The sequence below is a fragment of the Amia ocellicauda genome, chromosome 6, assembly GCF_036373705.1.
Source record: "Amia ocellicauda isolate fAmiCal2 chromosome 6, fAmiCal2.hap1, whole genome shotgun sequence".
Taxonomy (NCBI): domain Eukaryota; kingdom Metazoa; phylum Chordata; class Actinopteri; order Amiiformes; family Amiidae; genus Amia; species Amia ocellicauda.
The window spans coordinates 47,153,475-47,172,939 of NC_089855.1; positions in this window are offsets into that span (position 1 = coordinate 47,153,475).

A 19,465-nucleotide genomic window follows, 5' to 3' on the forward strand; every position below is an offset into this window, starting at 1 on the left:
ACTCCCCTTTGGCATTTCCAGTGACCCTGAGATTTTCCAGAGGAAAATGCTGGAGGCACTACAAGGGCTGGATGGAGTGGAGGTCTTTATGGACGACATACTTATCTATGGGTCCTCCCTAGAACAACATAACACTTGTGTAGAAAAGGTGATGCAGAGAATAGAGTCAACAGGGTTAAAGCTGAACCTTGAGAAATGTAAGTTCAGACAAAACTAATTGCGGTTCCTGGGTCACCTAATTAATGAGACAGGAGTGCAGCCAGATCCAGAAAAGGTGGATGCTATCCAGCAGCTGCCCCCACCACAAAATCTGCAAGAACTAAAAAGGGTGCTGGGTATGGTGAATTATTTTGGGTGGTATATCCCGAACCTCTCGACAGTAAACCAGCCACTGTACGAACTTCTCTATCAGAAAAACTTGTGGACCTGGGGACACACTCAGCAGACAGCTTTTGAGAAATTCAAAGCTACTTATGACTGCACCAGTCCTCACATACTGATGTCGCTCGAACAACCGTGGTCTCAGCTGATGCCAGCAGCTATGGACTGGAAGGAATGCTTCTACAGTGGATGGAAGCCAGTAGCTTACTTCTCAAGGAGACTTACTAATGCAGAATCTCAATATGCGCAGATTGAGAAAGAGTGTCTGGCCAGTGTGTGGGCCTGTGAGAAGTTTGAAAAATACCTGTGTGGCCTGGATGAGTTTAAGCTGGTGACAAATCACAAGCTGCTAGTTCCTCTCATCAACAACAGGAGCCTCGATAATGTCCCACTATGATGCCAAAGACTTCTTATGCGCCTAATGAGGTTCAAGCCAATAGCTGAGTGTGCACCAGGCAAGACGCTGACTATAACACTGAGGAAACGGAAACACACACAGACGTGGAGTGCTATGTGGCTGCATTAATGCAAGGTATACCTGCGACACACTGAAAAATTGATTGCATTAGAATTGCCACTTCGACAGATAGTGAGCTGCAGGCTGTGATCAAGCTGATTAAGACAGGATGGCCGCAACATGAGAGTCAAAATACTATAGCAGCCAGGGAATACACGCAAAAGCAGAGCTCTCAGAGCATGAGGGTATTGTGATGAAGGGAAAGAGGATTGTTGTGCTGAGGGTGATGAGAAAATAGATCCTAGAAAGATCCATGAAGGTCATCAGGGCCTTACAAAATATATAGAGAGAGCTAAGGACTCAGTTTGGTGGCTGGGAATGTCAGCAGAAATAAAGCTTACAATGGAGTCGTGCCAAACATGCTGCGAGCTGAGAAACACCCACCAGAAAGATCTCCACACCGCTCCCTGAACGGCCCTGGAAAAGAATTGCAGTTGATCTCTGTGAGCATAACAAACACAATTATTTAATTGTATCAGATTATTACTCTAGATTCCTAGAGATACTGCATTTGCCCTCCACTACAACAGCTCACATTTCCCAGAAGCTGGAAACAGTTTTTGCCAGATTCGGAATTCCTGAGGAAGTGGTGAGCAACAATGGATTTCAAGAACTGGCCAAACAACTGGATTTCAAACACATCACCTCAAGCCCTCACCACCCTCAGGGAAATGGACATGCAGAGAGAGCAGTGCAAGTCGCAAAGAGGATCTTAAAGCAGACAGACCCTCTTAACAGCTCTTATGTGTTATCAATCAACCCCCTGTGACACCACTGGATTCAGGAAAATCTTCAACCCAGGTGAACAGAAGGACTGTCAAACAGAAAGACATGAAAGAGAAAGACAGACAAGCATACTACTAAAATCGTCGTCACGGAGCTATACGGCTGCCACCACTGAGACCCAGAGACACGGTCCTCACAAAACTGGACCATGAGAAGGTCTGGGCTTCACCTGCAGTATTATTATTATTATTATTATTAATAATAATAATAATAATAATAATAATAATAATAATATTATTAATAATAATAATAATAATAATAATAATAATAATAATATTTCTTGGCAGACGCCCTTATCCAGGGTGACTTGCAACATAAGTGCAAAAATATAGTCAAGTAAAGGCATCAAACATTACAAATTCTATTTAAATAAAACATAGCAATTCAAAATATAATACATTTTACAAATTCCAATTTACAATTTGAAAAGGCAAGTACAGTAAGTGAGGTCCTACATCCTGGATGCTAGAGCTAAGTGCTGTCATGATTTAGGGTCACAGTCAGGGGCTATGGGAAAAGGAGCAAAGAGGAAACAATCAAAAACACAAGAAGCATAATAAACCTCTGTGAAGTGCTATCTAACAAGGACTACGAGGACTAATATTACAAGTACTGTCTGACAGTACAGTAATCAGACGGGAGAGTGTGACGCCTTTTCCTATGTCATTGAGATGGGACAAATACGTCAGAATTAACGCCCCCTATCTGTGCCAAACACAGACAACACACACATGTTTTGCACAAACAAAAGATACTGTTAACATCCAATCTACACCCACTGACGCAACAGAGTCTACACCAACACAACAAATTGGGGAAACAAACCCCAGCCCTACACATGGGCAGATATTAACCAGGTCCGGAAGATTCAGTAAGCCTGTTGTTAGAGTGGACCTGTTAAAAAAAAAAAAAAAAGGAGAGACACAGTTGTGGGAAGTGTTAAAGAAAATATCTTAGGGAGGTTTATTTGAATTCTTCTGTTTATCAGAATGATTACATTTATGTTGTTTGTCTATATTGTGCAGACTGTTTATTTGCCGGGTGACAGGTTGTTGTTGTGCATGATAAATGTTGAATGTCTAAAAGAAAGGGAACAGGGAAGTTAAGATTATTATTTTTTAAAGGGGAGATGTCGTGTGAAGATATTGTTCATTGTTTAGCAATGTAACTAAGTCTTTACGACAGTGAGAGAGTGAAGTCACAAAAGACAACACCACGTAATATACAGGAACTCACAAAAGTTACAGCTGGCGGTTGTTAATAAAACAACAGAGTTCTATAAAGAAATTGCCTACACACTGTCATTTCACAGTTCAGATTTATAACAAGTGGTTTCTTCCACCAGATTAGGAACAGTTTATTTGACAGAAAATGTAATTGTCATTGTTCCCAAAATTAAATCACTGTGTCGCCAAAATTAAGCCTATGCAGTCTGACAGCACTGAGACAGTGGTGACATTGTACTGCTGTGTGAGTATATAAAGGAATATATATAAAGCTATGCTTTGCAAAAGATACACCAAACAATGTATAATTTCCCCCCTCTTCCTCACCTTCTGCTGACCTCTTCATTTCAATCCCCTTGGAAACTACGACACTCTCCTTCTTCTTCCACTAACAATCTAGGAGTCACCCTTGATCCTGCGCTCTCCTACATCCAGCACATCACCACGCTGACACACACCTGCAGATTCTTCCTGAGCAACATACGCCGGATCCGTCCCTTCCTCACCAACTACTCGACTCAGCTGCTCGTCCAGTCCCTGGTCCTCTCCCGCCTGGACTACTGCAACTCCCTCCTGGCCGGCCTGCCTCCATCTACTACCCGCCCTCCAGCTCATCCAGAACTCTGCGGCTCGTCTGGTGTCTCTCTGCCCGATTCGCACACACTACTCCACTGCTCCGCTCCTTCCACTGGCTCCCGATAGTGGCACGCTTTCACTCACCTACTGTTATCTGGACCACACTGTGCCCAGCTACCTTCAGTCCCTCATTGTTGTGTGTGTAAGATGGCACGTTGATGTCATCTGCTGGTAAATGTTCAGTACTGTCGCACCAATGTTATTTTAATGTGTTCTGGTGTTACCCGGGTGTATAATGCCAGATGTTGTCACAACTTATTTGCACAAGGACTCTGTCTCATCATTTAACACACAAACACTCGTCTGCCCATACATCGCCTCCAGACCACAGAGGTAAAATTGCACTTGTACAAGTTTTGTCATACTTGGTAATTAGGGCTTCAAGGCATTCAAGACAGAAAACAGGAGACACTTGTTCACACAGAGAGGCATCACAATCTGGAACAAACTCCCCAGCAATGTGGTTGAACTGACAATTTGGGAAAATTTTAATAGACTTGATAGTATCCTTGGATCACTTAGTTATTAATGGACACCAAACATGCACGATGGGTCGAAATGCCTCCTCTCATTTGTAAACTTTCTTATGTTCTTGCTTTGCATTAGTAGTTCTCGTATTGTTTACTTTGATTTCCCCTATGTCCCCTTTCCCTTAGCTCTTAACAATGACTCCACATCTGGTTTGCACCTATTAGCTTTTACATTCTAGGATGTATGAATTATTTACTGTATATTTCCTATACACTTGTATAAAATGGAATTTGTAAATAGCATTATGCTTTGAACTGTAATGTATTACACATGTATTGTAATGCATTGCACTTTGTATTGCTCTTATATTTTTTAAGTCGCCCTTGATAAGGATGTCTCCGAAGAAGAAGAATAAGAAGAAGAAGAAGAAGAGGGACAACTGTTCAGCTAATTTCTGAGGCTGGTCTGGAGACAAGGGTAACCATGCCAATGACAGTACACCAAAAAGTTATATAAATAAAAGCTACATTCCCAGCTACTGGACAGCAAATCCACAGGAACACACAATTCGTCCAGTTTCAACTAAAACACCTAAAGTCACTCCCTCAAAACCAGTCAAGTGCTGCACTGTTTCAGCTCCAATCAATCCGCTCTCTGCAGCTTGAATGAAGTGCTGCCTCCAGCAACAAGTTCCGACGAACAGTCTGTTCAAGTGATGGTACATGGTGAAATGGATATGGTATATACTGAAATGACTGTTGTAGCATTATTAGGGTGTATTTCGATAAGAGCATTTTAGCTCTGAGCTGAAGCACTGATCTAAGGAAGACCTCTCCCCCCAAAGTTATCAGATTTCCTTAAAGTGTGGGACTGGTTTACATCAAAGTGACAGTTTTGGGAAGATGGCACAGAGAATAGGCCAAATAGTTTGGAATCCTGCTGTGAGATGTCTGGAGAAGGGGGCCTGTAGGTAATAAAAACTCTTTGAAATGGACGAGAGCCGAAATCCCGACACAGAGCTATGAACCCGGGCCAACCGCCATTTCCAAAAGATGGCATGGATTGACATCAGTCATAAATCAAGCCCCCCTCCAATAGGACACTGGGGGCTGAAACCGAAATCCAATCTCAAAAACTCAAGAACCAATCACCTATTGATCTGACAGACTATAAGGAACAGCGCACAGTCTCTCTCTCTCTCTCTCTCTCTCTCTCTCTCTCTCTCTCTCTCTCACCTGAACCAGTAACTCGCTGCCACAGCTCAACCTGTAGCTCTGTTGCCCGAACCGGAACCAGAAACCAACCAAGTCTTTGCCGGCAACAGAAGAGTTAAACTGGGAGAAGGAGATGGAGCCGTACGAAGAATTCTTTTAAAGGACTTTATTAAATAAAGAACTTTACAGACTGCGCTGCCCGCCTGTGCCCACCTGATCAGTGGAGTTTTACAGCTGGACAATTGACTAAGTCGACTGAATACGAAAGTGTCAGTCATTTAAATAGCTATTTGAGTCTTTAGAAACTGTTTGGAGTTTGGAGTTTGTGATTCATGACATTTGAGAAATCAATTAGAAATGTTAATCTGTGATTCATAACTCTAGAATGTGTAATATCATTTAGTTTTCTTAAATATAAATGTGTGTTGCATTAAACTGTTTTGTTGATAATTTTAGAAATAAAATCTGTCAACGCCGAGAAATATCTTCTCATTCCTGTTTAACGGTTTAGTCTGAAATTGACACAAGTTAATAGACATTAGATTATTGGTGGCCCTGCCAATCCTTAATCATTGAATAATAATCAGTTAAAGGAAATTGTGGTAACAAGTAATGATAGGATCTTTCTTGGCACCTAAACGTAAATGAGACTGATATATATATATATAACGAGAAGTTACCTGACATAAATACTAACCTGCGTAGTTATTTAATGTCTGACTAACAATACTAATGAGAGACTCACCTTCGTCTTACTAACCGGTATTGTAGTCAATGTGTTTATAACCTTTTTTGTTTAACGATTTGTGTGTTATCATATGCGATCCCATGGTCTTTGATTTGGTCACGGAAGTGATTTGTCTTTGATTTGTTGATCTAGAGTTGAATTTTAATTAGTTTTTCCCTTTTGTATAATTAGTGTAGTGCTACATTTAGTCTTTGTTTTTGAATAAATTTGACAATTTATATCTTTGGAATTGGTGTCTGCGTCCAATTATTACAGAAATTGAGTTCTACAAGATTCCAGGATTCGTGATAAGGTGATACTATAAATTCACTTCTTTAATTGAAATTTATAAGTGTACCTTACGCTACACTGTGGTGTATGGTGAAATGATTACTGGCCAGGGCTTAATTTGTGCTGGAGCATGAGCTCTGGCAGAGAAGAGCTCCGGCACCTCTCAATTTGAGACTGTCCGCACTTCGGGACCTTTAAGCACAGCTCCGGCACCTCCTCATGAAATGAATAAATAGAACATGGGCTTTATCATTCGCCCATTGCCCATTGAGCAAGTTACCATCTCCAGGTTTATTAACCTTTCAAAACTAAGGTCACATCATGTATGTCCCGCCTTCTGAAGGCAAGTAACAAATCAAACCACCCATCATATATGTTCTGCCCCCCGGAGCAGTTTTTTCCAAAACCTCGCTTCACTGATTTGATCATTTACCTCTGCGTGAAGGCAGGACTAAGCAGAGTAACAGGCCAGGGAGTCTCTGACATGTTAGAATTGTTTTAAAGAAAAACCTGGGAGAAAAATTGTTTTCTGGAAGCAGGGATTGCCTATAAGATCTTCATCGGGAAACCGTTTAATGAGTTAAATATACCAATCAAGTACAGTATGAATGCTGTGAATGCTATTCAATGCATTTTTAATCACCACCAGACCCCAAGCTTATGGGGGTCCAAACCATGCAATTGCAGAGGTGTCTGATTGGTTTTGATTTTGTCCCACCAATGAATGGACTGATGACAGATTAGTTGCACCGTATCAATGAATGGACTGATGATAGATCAGTTGCACCATTGCAAGTGGCGCACACAGCTTTTCAAAACTAAAGCTGATTGAACTCCCTTCACTCAACGATGACTGAACAAAGACTGCATGGACTGGCAAACAATATCTATTGAGCAAGAATGGCTCAGCATTTGGAGTCTATAGAGATGTGCCTTTTTAGGGAGAAAAGCCAGACGGGACATCTTTATTAGTGGTAAGAATATAATTTTGCTTTCCTGCTGTATGGTGGATGTTTTGGAGGGAGTTAGTGTGAGAATTAGAATGATGTCTATATTTTGCCTGTGCAGATTTAAATAGAATCCAGTTTAAGATTCACAGAGAGGTGATTGGTTTGTTGAGCCTCCTTGGTCAACAGCTGTACTGCTACGATATTCAAACAAATATAACTAAAATGTTTATCGAAAACTAGAGACAGGGAGGCTATAAGTCATGTGTGGGAAGATAATGATATATCTGTATGATGGAAGACAATAATTGCCAAGCAGAGCGGAGAAACTACAGGGCCTAAGTTACTGACCTCATATAACCTGGAGCCTGAAGTTGGCATCCAGAGCTTCACTCCATCCGATCCTGCTCTTTCAAACCTTTTTACCCACTGCTTACATAAGGCACATGAAGCTCTTTTCTTCTTTGGAAAGCGAAAAGTTTGTTTTGCGTTCCATCTGTCTTTTTTACAGCATCGCGGCGCTGTGCAACACACCATTATCAGACTCTAGTGGCGTCCGATAATGGCGCCTGCTGTTTTACCAAACTGCATCACAGGATTGATTTTCCTATCCTTCTTCATATTATCCTAGGGCAACTGTGCAGCCAGGGCAACGGTCAGCACCATCTGTAAATAGTTGTCAAAGGACTGTTCTCTGTGGACTTGCTGTCTCGACTGTTGCTTCCCCCCATGTGTTCCTGTGTTTGCATGCCCTGGCTTTGTGGTAATTAAAGTTATTCTATATATATTTTTTTTTAAATTATTATTATTGTTTTTTTTAATACTTTTGTAATACAAGAGTCCTGTCTAAATAAGTGAGAGTGCTGCTACAAAATAAAAGCATTCATGCACTGCAGTGTCTTCATTCCCATGAGGTGCTGGCCCAAATAAGGCAGAAAATTACACTACCGGTGAAAAGATCCAGAACACCCCCATTTTTCCAGCTTTTATTGAAATGTAAGCACTTCAAGTCCAGTGAATAACCTGAAATGGTACAAAGGTAAGCGGTAAACTGCCAGATGTTAAAACAAAAGTTTAGGATATTTCTTTGCAAATATGCTTGTTTTGTTCAGAACAACCCAACGATAAATCCAGAATATATTATTTTATGTTCTATCAAACACAGAGAAGTTCAGATCCAATGTAAAATCATTGTGTATTAGTACACTGTAAACAGAGTTTTCTATCTTGACGTTTTGAACTCTACAGGTGTGTGTTGCTTCTACCAAACTGTGGATAGTCTTGTTTTGATCGGTAGACTGTCTGGTTCCAGAATATGTCATAATTATCAACATTTTCTGAGATTTTGTATTCCTACTCAGACCAAGTATCCCCCACCAACCCCCATTTGAGAATGCAGAGGGGGGGTTGTGGGGAGGGGTATAAAAAACAGAATTTTCACATCAAGAGAGTGCTTTGCATAGTTATAAATCTGAGAGTCTCAGCTTTCATGGGATACCAAACACCTGGCAAAAAACACAATAGTGGAGAGTACACATGCGATTAAAGAGAAGCACACGGATTTGGTTTGTACCATAGGGGTTTGTCAGTTTGTTACACAAAATGATTCATTATTTATTTTTTATCTCCAATTGTTTATTTGACTTATCCTTTCATTTCAGAGTACACTGAGACATTAAACTGCATAAATTTCAATAAAAACTGGAAAAATGTAGGTGTTCTAAAACTTTTGACTGGTAGTGTATATATACACCGATCATCCATAACATTATGACCACCTTCCTAATATTCTGTAGGTCCCCCTTTTGCCAGGCCTCCATGGATCGGACTTGTTTGTCCAGCAAATCCCACATATGCTCGATTGGATTGAGATCTGGGGAATTTGGAGGCCAAGTCAACACCGTGAACTCGTGATTCATCAGACCAGGCCACCTTCTTCCATTGCTCTGTGGTCCAGTTCTGATGCTTACGTGTCCATTGTAGGCGCTTTCGGCAGTGGACAGGGGTCAGCATGGGCACCCTGACTGGTCTGCGGCTATGCAGCCCCATACACCTTTCTATCAGAACCAGCATTAATTTTTTCAGCAATTTGAGCTACAGTAGCTCGTCTGTTGGATTGGACTAAAGCCCTGCATGGGACTGGTTTGTAAATCCCGCTCCTGCCCGCTCCCGCTGAATTTATGACCATTACCGCCCGCTCCCGCAACGTGTGTGTCCACTCCCGCCTGCTCCCGCAAACATTGTGTCACACCTTGTAGAGATAGTGAAGAATTTACACAAATGTTAGGGCTATGCTAAATGTTCACAATAACAGACAAAACACTGTGTTCAATTAAATGGACCATAAGATAAACGTGTTCATGTCAAGCTAAAGTAAAGCACCACACATGACAAATAACTTGGGCCTATTTTTTATTAGCCTCATAAAACTCAGCTTTTGATAGGCTACAAAACATCACAACTGTTTTTGTTTTTTTTAGGCTCCGCTACAGCCTTTCAAACGTAGCCTATGCTCAACAACACAGGCATTATCACACCTGTTTATGTAATTAACAAATAGCTATTCAGCTATTTCAGCATCGACAGGCTTCGTCACTGAAACGCAGGACACACTGTCTTCCCAGTCTGTGAATCGGTCAGAGGAGCTTTGCTTTTTGGCTGACCTCTGCTGCAGCCGGGAACAGGTCAAACCGCATCTTGTGGATCATTTCTTTTACACCTTTGGATTGGATTCTTTTAAAAACTCATTTTATTAAAATTGCTTTTAATTACTTTTGTTTTATGATCTTATTCATTTATTTATTCTTAACATTTTTATTCATTGTCTTTTATCGGTTTCAATTTCTTGAATGCATTGAACTTATTCTAATTTGTAATTGCACTGTGTATTTTCTGTTTTTATGTCTGTGAAGCACTTTGCAAACTTATGTAAATAAAGTTTGTTAGGTCTATTATACGTTATACTATAGACTTTTTCATAAATATAAACAGGCTAAGTACACTTTAAAATAAGTCTACAAACAAGATAGCCTACAACATAATATTAAAAACTACATATCCAATTTAAAGGATTCATATTACACACCTTTGACCATGTCATCTCTTGCATCTGGGCCCAGCATCCATAGCATTCGCATTTTAGGAGTCAGGAGCATTGCAATCCTGTACATAATGTGGAGGGGTTTTGCCGATGTGTCACTAGTGCCCATCAGTTCTTTCAGACTTGAGCCACACACACTGGCGACTTCGGAGAGCAAGGGATCGAGGGATGCTGCTAGGCAGTGTTCAAGGAGTCTGACGGACCATGGCAAATGAGGCGATGGGAGTGGGGTTTTTGCATTGGTCAACAGTTCACACAGTTCGGGTGTCTTAGCCAACACATCTGGGGCAAATGCACTGGACAGGGTGACATTGAGGATGTGCACATTGCAGTTCAGCCTGGTTTATCCATGCAGGGCAGCAATTATGTTGGCTCCGCAGTCACTGAAACACAACTAGTGATGTGTCTATCCAAACGCACATAGTTTCTGGAACAGAAGGTTTCTGATGTTCTCTCCTGTTTTTGACACACCACTCAGATCCTTACGCTGTTTCTATCACATCAACTTTGAGGACAAAATGTTCACTTGCTTCCTAATATATCCCACCCACTGGCAGGTACCATGATAACAAGGTTCAGTGTTATTCACTTCACCGGTCAGTGGTCATAATGTTATGGCTGATCGGTGTATATTGCATACATAACGCACAATTGTTTAAGTGGAAGGACAACCTCGCCCACTGCAGTAACTACACTGGAACAGACTCAAACAGAAAAAAAAAGTGGACGAAAATCCAAACAATTAAAAAAACATCTCCCCGCTTCTACTCGAAAACCTCCAACACTTCCACACTGCAGACCCTTGTTGTTCAACAACAAGTACTTGTCCTTAGTGGAATTTAGTTTACCCTCTATATTTCCCTCGGGTAATATTACTGAAAGACCACATTAGAGAGGTATGCATCAGTTCAAATTGTATGTGGCAAAAAATAATTTCCTTTACGTTACTATGGAATGATCCTGCTGAATCATGGTATTGCACCGCTGTCTTACTGGTAAGCCCTGCTCTGTGGTTCTTAACTCATTACCAACATCCTGGGATGTCTCAGCAGAAAACAAAATCTCATAGACTGTCTCAATATGTGAAGGGCATAATGAAAATTCTATGCTAATGTACATGTATGCAAGAAAGCAGATGGAAATCTATGATTACACTGTACTCAGTTTGGTTCAACAGTTGCACAAATTTAACCTGGTCACAAAAAAGTGGAAAGAATGAATTCCAAAAAGCAAGTCTGGAGTCGAGCATCATGGAATATTTTATTATGAAGGATACAACACAGAGGCCAGTCCTCGTACAATATCTCCATCCCTAAAGATAGCCTCCCAGCAAGCCTAAATGATATGCTTAAAATACAGTGAGGGAAAAAAGTATTTGATCAGTCTATAATTTTAATGGTAGGTGTATTTTAACAGTGAGAGACAGAATAACAACACAAAAATCCAGAAAAACACATTTCAAAAAAGTTATAAATTGATTTGCATGTTAATGAGGGAAATAAGTATTTGATCCCCTATCAATCAACAAGATTTCTGGCTCCCAGGTGTCTTTTATACAGGTAACGAGCTGAGATTAGGAGCACTCTGTTAAAGGGACTCTCCTAATCTCAGCTCGTTACCTGTATAAAAGACACCTGTCCACAGAAGCAATCAATCAATCAGATTCCAAACTCTCCACCATGGCCAAGATCAAAGAGCTGTCCAAGGATGTCAGGGACAAGATTGTAGACCTACACAAGGCTGGAATGGGCTACAAGACCATCGCCAAGCAGCTTGGTGAGAAGGTGACAACAGTTGGTGCGATTATTCGCAAATGGAAGAAACACAAAATAACTGTCAGTCTCCCTCGGTCTGGGGCTCCATGCAAGATCTCAACTCGTGGATTTTCAATGATCATGAGAACGGTGAGGAATCAGCCCAGAACTACACGGGAGGATCTTGTTACTGAACTCATGGCAGCTGGGACCATAGTCACCAAGAAAACAATTGGTAACACACTACGCCGTGAAGGACTGAAATCCTGCAGCGCCCGCAAGGTCCCCCTGCTCAAGAAAGCACATGTACAGGCCCGTCTGAAGTTTGCCAACATCTGAATGATTCAGAGGAGAACTGGGTGAAAGTGTTGTGGTCAGATGAGACCAAAATTGAGCTCTTTAGCATCAACTCACCATGTTTGGAAGAGGAGGAATGACCCCAAGAACACCATCCCCACCGTCAAACATGGAGGTGGAAACATTATGCTTTGGGGGTGTTTTTCTGCTAAAGGGACAGGACAACTGCACCACATCAAAGGGACGATGGACGGGGCCATGTACTGTCAAATCTTGGGTGAGAACCTCCTTCCCTCAGCCAGGGCATTGAAAATGGGTCGTGGATGGGTATTCCAGCATGACAATGACCCAAAACACACAGCCAAGGCAACAAAGGTGTGGCTCAAGAAGAAGCACATTAAGGTCCTGGAGTGGCCTAGCCAGTCTCCAGACCTTAATCCCATAGAAAATCTGTGGAGGGAGCTGAAGGTTCGAGTTGCCAAACGTCAGCCTCGAAACCTTAATGACTTGGAGAGGATCTGCAAAGAGGAGTGGGACAAAATCCCTCCTGAGATGTGTGCAAACCTGGTGGCCAACTGCAAGAAACGTCTGACCTCTGTGATTGCCAACAAGGGTTTTGCCACCAAGTACTAAGTCGAAGGGGTCAAATACTTATTTCCCTCATGAACATGCAAATCAATTTATAAACTTTTTTGAAATTTTTCTGGATTTTTGTGTTGTTATTCTGTATCTCACTGCTAAAATACACCTACAATTAAAATTATAGACTGATCATTTCTTTGTCAGTGGGCAAACGTACAAAATCAGCAGGGGATCAAATACTTTTTTCCCTCACTGTATGTATAGACTCACGATGCAGGCCACAGACAAATCTTTCCCGCAGTGCTTCTAACAAGAATGCTGCAAACTTGCATGCAGTCGCCAGTTGTATCAGCACAACCATATACTCAGAGATTGTCTTAATTTCTTTTTGATCCCTTCTATAGAACCGAAACCGATCTGCAATAATTATTGGTTTGGGTTTGTAATGCCCCTGCAGCACTCCAACTAGTTTGGAGAAAATTGTATCTTTTGTCTTGTCAGGTGCGAGTATATTTGTAAGCAGATGTTTGCTTCAGATCCTATTACAAACAAAAAATCGATTTCTGTTTTCAATCACATTTGCAGCCAGCCATAGTTCTAACCTCTCGATAGAAGATTAAAAATCTTCTTTCTCCTCTCTAAATTCGGCAAATGTGCCTATGAAAGCCATCAATATTAATTAACACTGCACAATTTGTAACGTCTAAATAACTATTTTATTAATACATCTTTAAACATTATTTCTTAAACATGCATAGGTGCTGGGAGTTACTGGATGAGTACTATGTCCATCACAGTAAATCTCTTTCAATAGATTGTGATGGCAGTGAATTCAACATGTATTGATTTTTAACTTTATAACATATTATTTAATATGAGTTATTTGGTCAAATTCTGATATAATGTGTGTCCTTTACTTGATACACAAATGTATACTCACCTAAAGGATTATTAGGAACACCTGTTCAATTTCTCATTAATGCAATTATCTAATCAACCAATCACATGGCAGTTGCTTCAATGCATTTAGGGGTGTGGTCCTGGTCAAGACAATCTCCTGAACTCCAAACTGAATGTCTGAATGGGAAAGAAAGGTGATTTAAGCAATTTTGAGCGTGGCATGGTTGTTGGTGCCAGACGGGCCGGTCTGAGTATTTCACAATCTGCTCAGTTACTGGGATTTTCACGCACAACCATTTCTAGGGTTTACAAAGAATGGTGTGAAAAGGGAAAAACATCCAGTATGCGGCAGTCCTGTGGGTAAAATGCCTTGTTGATGCTAGAGGTCAGAGGAGAATGGGCCGACTGATTCAAGCTGATAGAAGAGCAACTTTGACTGAAATAACCACTCGTTACAACCGAGGTATGCAGCAAAGCATTTGTGAAGCCACAACACGTACAACCTTGAGGCGGATGGGCTACAACAGCAGAAGACCCCACCGGGTACCACTCATCTGCACTACAAATAGGAAAAAGAGGCTACAATTTGCACAAGCTCACTAAAATTGGACAGTTGAAGACTGGAAAAATGTTGCCTGGTCTGATGAGTCTCGATTTCTGTTGAGACATTCAGATGGTAGAGTCAGAATTTGGCGTGAACAAAATGAGAACATGGATCCATCATTCCTTGTTACCACTGTGCAGGCTGGTGGTGGTGGTGTAATGGTGTGGGGGATGTTTTCTTGGCACACTTTAGGCCCCTTAGTGCCAATTGGGCATCGTTTAAATGCCACGGCCTACCTGAGCATTGTTTCGGACCATGTCCATCCCTTTATGACCACCATGTACCCATCCTCTGATGGCTACTTCCAGCAGGATAATGCACCATGTCACAAAGGTCGAATCATTTCAAATTGGTTTCTTGAACATGACAATGAGTTCACTGTACTAAACTGGCCCCCACAGTCACCAGATCTCAACCCAATAGAGCATCTTTGGGATGTGGTGGAACGGGAGCTTCGTGCCCTGGATGTGCATCCCACAAATCTCCATCAACTGCAAGATGCTATCCTATCAATATGGGCCAACATTTCTAAAGAATGCTTTCAGCACCTTGTTGAATCAATGCCACGTAGAATTAAGGCAGTTCTGAAGGCGAAAGGGGGTCAAACACAGTATTAGTATGGTGTTCCTAATAATCCTTTAGGTGAGTGTATATATATATATATATATATACCACTCCCCACCCCCCACTGTTATACAACACATATACAAACTGAACAGGATCCCTCCCGCCCTTCCTCTAGCAGGTATGGTGTCTATATACTGTACCCTGTCCCTCAGGCCAGTGTCATGCACTGTCCCTCAGGCTGTGACAGGTGGACACATATTGGGAAGCGAGTGGGGCTGTGTGTCCCTCTCCCAGCACGACTGACAGTTTTTCTGTGTTTGTCATTTCTGGGAATTGTGGGATGGAGAGAGTGATTTTATTAATTAAATTGTCCCGTGTTTGGGAATATTTTTCACAGGTCAGGACCACAGCACTGTTCCACTCTGTGTCCACCTCTCCTGTCTCTCAGTGACCGCAGCACTGCTCCTCTCTGTGTCCACCTCTCCTGTCTCTCAGTGACCACACTGTCCTCTCTGTGTCCACCTCTTCTGTCTCTCAGTGACCACAATGCCGCTCCTCTCTGTGTCCACCTCTCCTGTCTCTCAGTGACCACAGTGCCGCTCCTCTCTGTGTCCACCTCTTCTGTCTCTCAGTGACCACAATGCCGCTCCTCTCTGTGTCCACCTCTCCAGTCTCTCAGTGACCACAGCGCCGCTCTTCTCTATGTCCACCTCTCTTGTCTCTCAGAGACCACAGTACTGCTCCTCTCTGTGTCCACCTCTCCTGTCTCTCAGTGACCACAGCACCGCTCCTCTCTGGGAAGCCAACTCTGCCTGTAATTTTAAAAACAATCATTCATTAAAGGATGTTAAGAGATCTTAAACTCGGGCTCCAGCAGGGGGAGATGGCCATCTCCGGAGGTGGGTCCCATCATGGGATCCTAAGCTCCCCCAGATCTTGTATTTGCCAGTTCTTGAAAGCTTCCTCCTTGCCCCTCTGGTGGACCTCCAGATTGACGTAGTCTCTTACGAGTAACATGCCCCTCCGTGCGATGACGACTGGGTCCAGCTCCTGCTTTTTGAACAGACAGATGTTCCGTCCCTCCCACAGGGCCTGTTTCACTGCACAGACGACACGCCACCAGCAACTCAGGGTTGATGATGTAATTCCCCTGGCTGGACCATAAAGGATCTGCTGAGCGGTCGCCTGCACAGGAATGGCAAACCTGTGGAGGAACGGAGAAAACAGGAGCCAGACCCTGCAGGCGGAAGGGCACTTCCTAAAGATATGAACCTCCATCTAACCTTCCCAGGCAACCCTTATAGGGGCAGGTGTCAAAAAGGGCCAGGCCCCTTCTGTGCATGAATACTCGTGGGGAGACACTGACTCACAGCCATCCAGGAGACATCATTCTGCGTGTTTGTGAGGCAAATGTGTAGTGTTAGCCCAGATAAACCGGCAGGTTTCGGGAGGGAAATCTTCTATTCGGCTTGTCTCCTGGGTAGATCTCATCTGACTACAGATGGTCTTATAATCCCAGGAGGCCAGCACGACTTTATGGAGGCCTACTTCGAGCACAAAGGCTCGGAGTGCCCTGTAGAACGGCAGGGGATTCCACGAGTTTAGCGATGACCTTGTCTGGAGGGAAGATCATACCTACGTAGAGAAGTATCGGAAAGAGGATAGCCTTTACGACCAGCACCTTACCAGCCATCGTCAAGGTCCTTGTGCTCCAGCCGTGGATCTTCCTTTGAACCTTGGATAAGGCTTCCTCCCAGCTCTGGTCACCCGTGTTGGTCCCGTCGATCATGATCCCCAGAACCTTGATAGACGACTTCACAGGGAACACGGTCAGCGGGCCCCGGCCGACAGGCCATGCCTTGGAGAGGTAGACCTCGCTCTTGGCCTTATTGACAGTGGCCCCCGTCGCCCTGCAGAAGCCGTCCAGCAGTTCCTCAATCCTGGCCACGGACGGCGCCTCCGTGCAGACCACGGCCACGTCGTCCATATAGGAGATGGAATCCTGTCACCCGGACGTCCCGGCGGATCGCCTGCATGAACGGCTCCAAGCACAGGACGTACAGCAGGGCCCACAGGGGACAACCCTGTTGGACCCCCAACCTGACCGGAAATGGTTCGGTCAGGTGGCGGTTCACAAGGACCCTGCCGCTTAGACCGCTGTAGATGATCTTCACCCACTTCCTCAGACCAAGAGCGAGACCCATCCTCTCCAAGACAAGTTGCAGGTATTCGTGGCCCACTCTATTGAAGGCTTTCTCCTGGTCCAGACTGATTAGGACCAGGGGAAGCCTTCTCTTGTTCGAGTAGGCCACGACATCCCTGAGCAGCATGGCGTTGTCGGCTGCCGAGCTCCCCCGGGCACCGCAGACATGGACGGGACCCACGACTTGAGGGAGTGGCCGCTGCAGCGGGAGCATCAGTCCTTTGGCCAGTATCTTGTAGTCGGTGCACAGGAGGCTGACCGGCCGCCAGTTTCTCAGATCCTTCGGATCTCCCTTCTTATGAAAAAGAGAGAGGATACTCCTCTTCATAGAAGGGGCCAGTCTACTCTCTCTTTACATCGACCCCAAGACCTGAGTCAGATCTTCCTTAAGCACCTCCCAAAATATCTTATAGAATTCAACAGGGATCCCATCGGGACCCGGTGTCCTTCCAGAGTTAAGACTCTTTATCACCTGGGAGAGTTCAGTGGTGGTGATCTCTGGATCCTCCTCCACCTCCTCGTCCCCATCGTTGCGGGACTCCAACAGGGACAGAAAGTGATGGATCAGATTTTGATCCACCACCTTCTGATCGTACAACTCCCTGTAGAAGTCCCGCACCACTGTCTCAACAGCCTCTCTGCCCTCCACCTCCTGCCCCGAGGAGTCAATCATGGAGGACATTGCAGGCCGCCTCTCCGTCATTTTCTTGAAGAAGAACCGGCTGCACTTCTCATCGTCCTCCATGATGCGGACCCTGGAAAGGACCTTGATCTTTTCTTGCTCCTCCCGATAGAGGGCGAAGGACTCTCCGAGGCCATCTCCTCAGCTAGGTTGAAGGCGGGTGTTTAGATAGGAATATCTCGCCCGACTCTCGCAAGCTTTCCATTTCCCCAGCTGAATGAAGTAGCCCTTGGTCCTTTTCTTCACCATCTCCCACCACTCTATGGGAGAATCAAAGAGGTCCCTCAGGGTCCTCCACTTCTTGAGGTGTCTGCTAAAGGTCTTAATATCAAGAGGGTCATCGAGCAGAGAGGTGTTAATCCGCTTGCTCTTCGCACCCCCCCTACCCACGCTCCTCTTCTCTGCCCTTCTCCTCTTCCACGCCTGTGGAACTGTCGACTCCCCCTCTGCCTCCACTTCCGACCCACAGTCGGAGAGGGAGTCTATGACACTCCTGAGGACTGATTCCTCTCTACCCCAATCTTGGGGTGTCTCCTTTGGAGGAGCCACCACTTGTTTCTCTTCCTCTCCACTACCCCTGAGGGCCCGCGCCATATTTGCATAGGAGGAGGGACAATTCCTAAAAAGGTGCCCTCCCCCACTGCACAGGTTGCCGGCCCTCTCCTGCTTGCAGGCCCTGGTCAGATGTTCCCCACCGCAGACTTTGCACTTAATAACAGTGCAGGCTGCGGCTAAATGACCTAGGGCCCCGCAGTTCCTACACAGTTTGGGCATGCCGAGGTAGAAGACAAGCCCCCTGTTTGCTCCTAATACTACGGTGCTTGGCAGGTGGCGTACTCCGCCGATGGCGGCCACTTCCACCTGCAGGCGCACCTGCCACCCTCGAGCACCGGTCCAAACCCCATCCTCATCATTGACCCTCTTACTTTCAGAAAGGATCTCACAGTGTCTCCTCAGCCATACCTCTACATCGTACTCTGCCACTGCTTCATTATAGAACTGAATCGTCACGATTTTCATCTCTCTATCTGTCAAGGCATCGACTACAAGTCACTCAGGGGCATACATTCCTTTTTCTCTCTATAGATGTTCCAAAAACTCTACAGCACTTGAGGGTTCTTAAAACTCACCTCAAACACATCCCTAGGTCCAGGCAGTTTTACCACGCAGTGCAGCTCAGAAGGGGCGAAGCCCAGGCCCCTCTGCAGCACGGACCTGCTAAACTCCAGCCGGGTGAGGGCCGGGGTCTCAACTCCAGCCTCTTGGCTGAAGCGCAACGCATTGTGGCGCCTCACACCAGCGGTTTGCTGGGCCATACTGCAGTCTCCTACCTGGGAAAGGGTCCAGAGACTCTCAATCTGGAGGTCGGGGCAAGTCCTGGCTGGGGAGCAGCTTTCACCTCCGGGGCTCTTGCAGGGAGCGGGCCTTGTGGGGAGAAGTTCGGTCCCTGGCTGCAGGAGGCCCCCCTCAGAGACGTTCGCCATTCGGCCTGGTCGGTCCCTGGGATCCGAGGCCTCTCCTGGATTCTGGCTGGTGACGTCAGCGGGGAGCAGTCCTGGTCAGGCCGGGCTCCGGGTAGA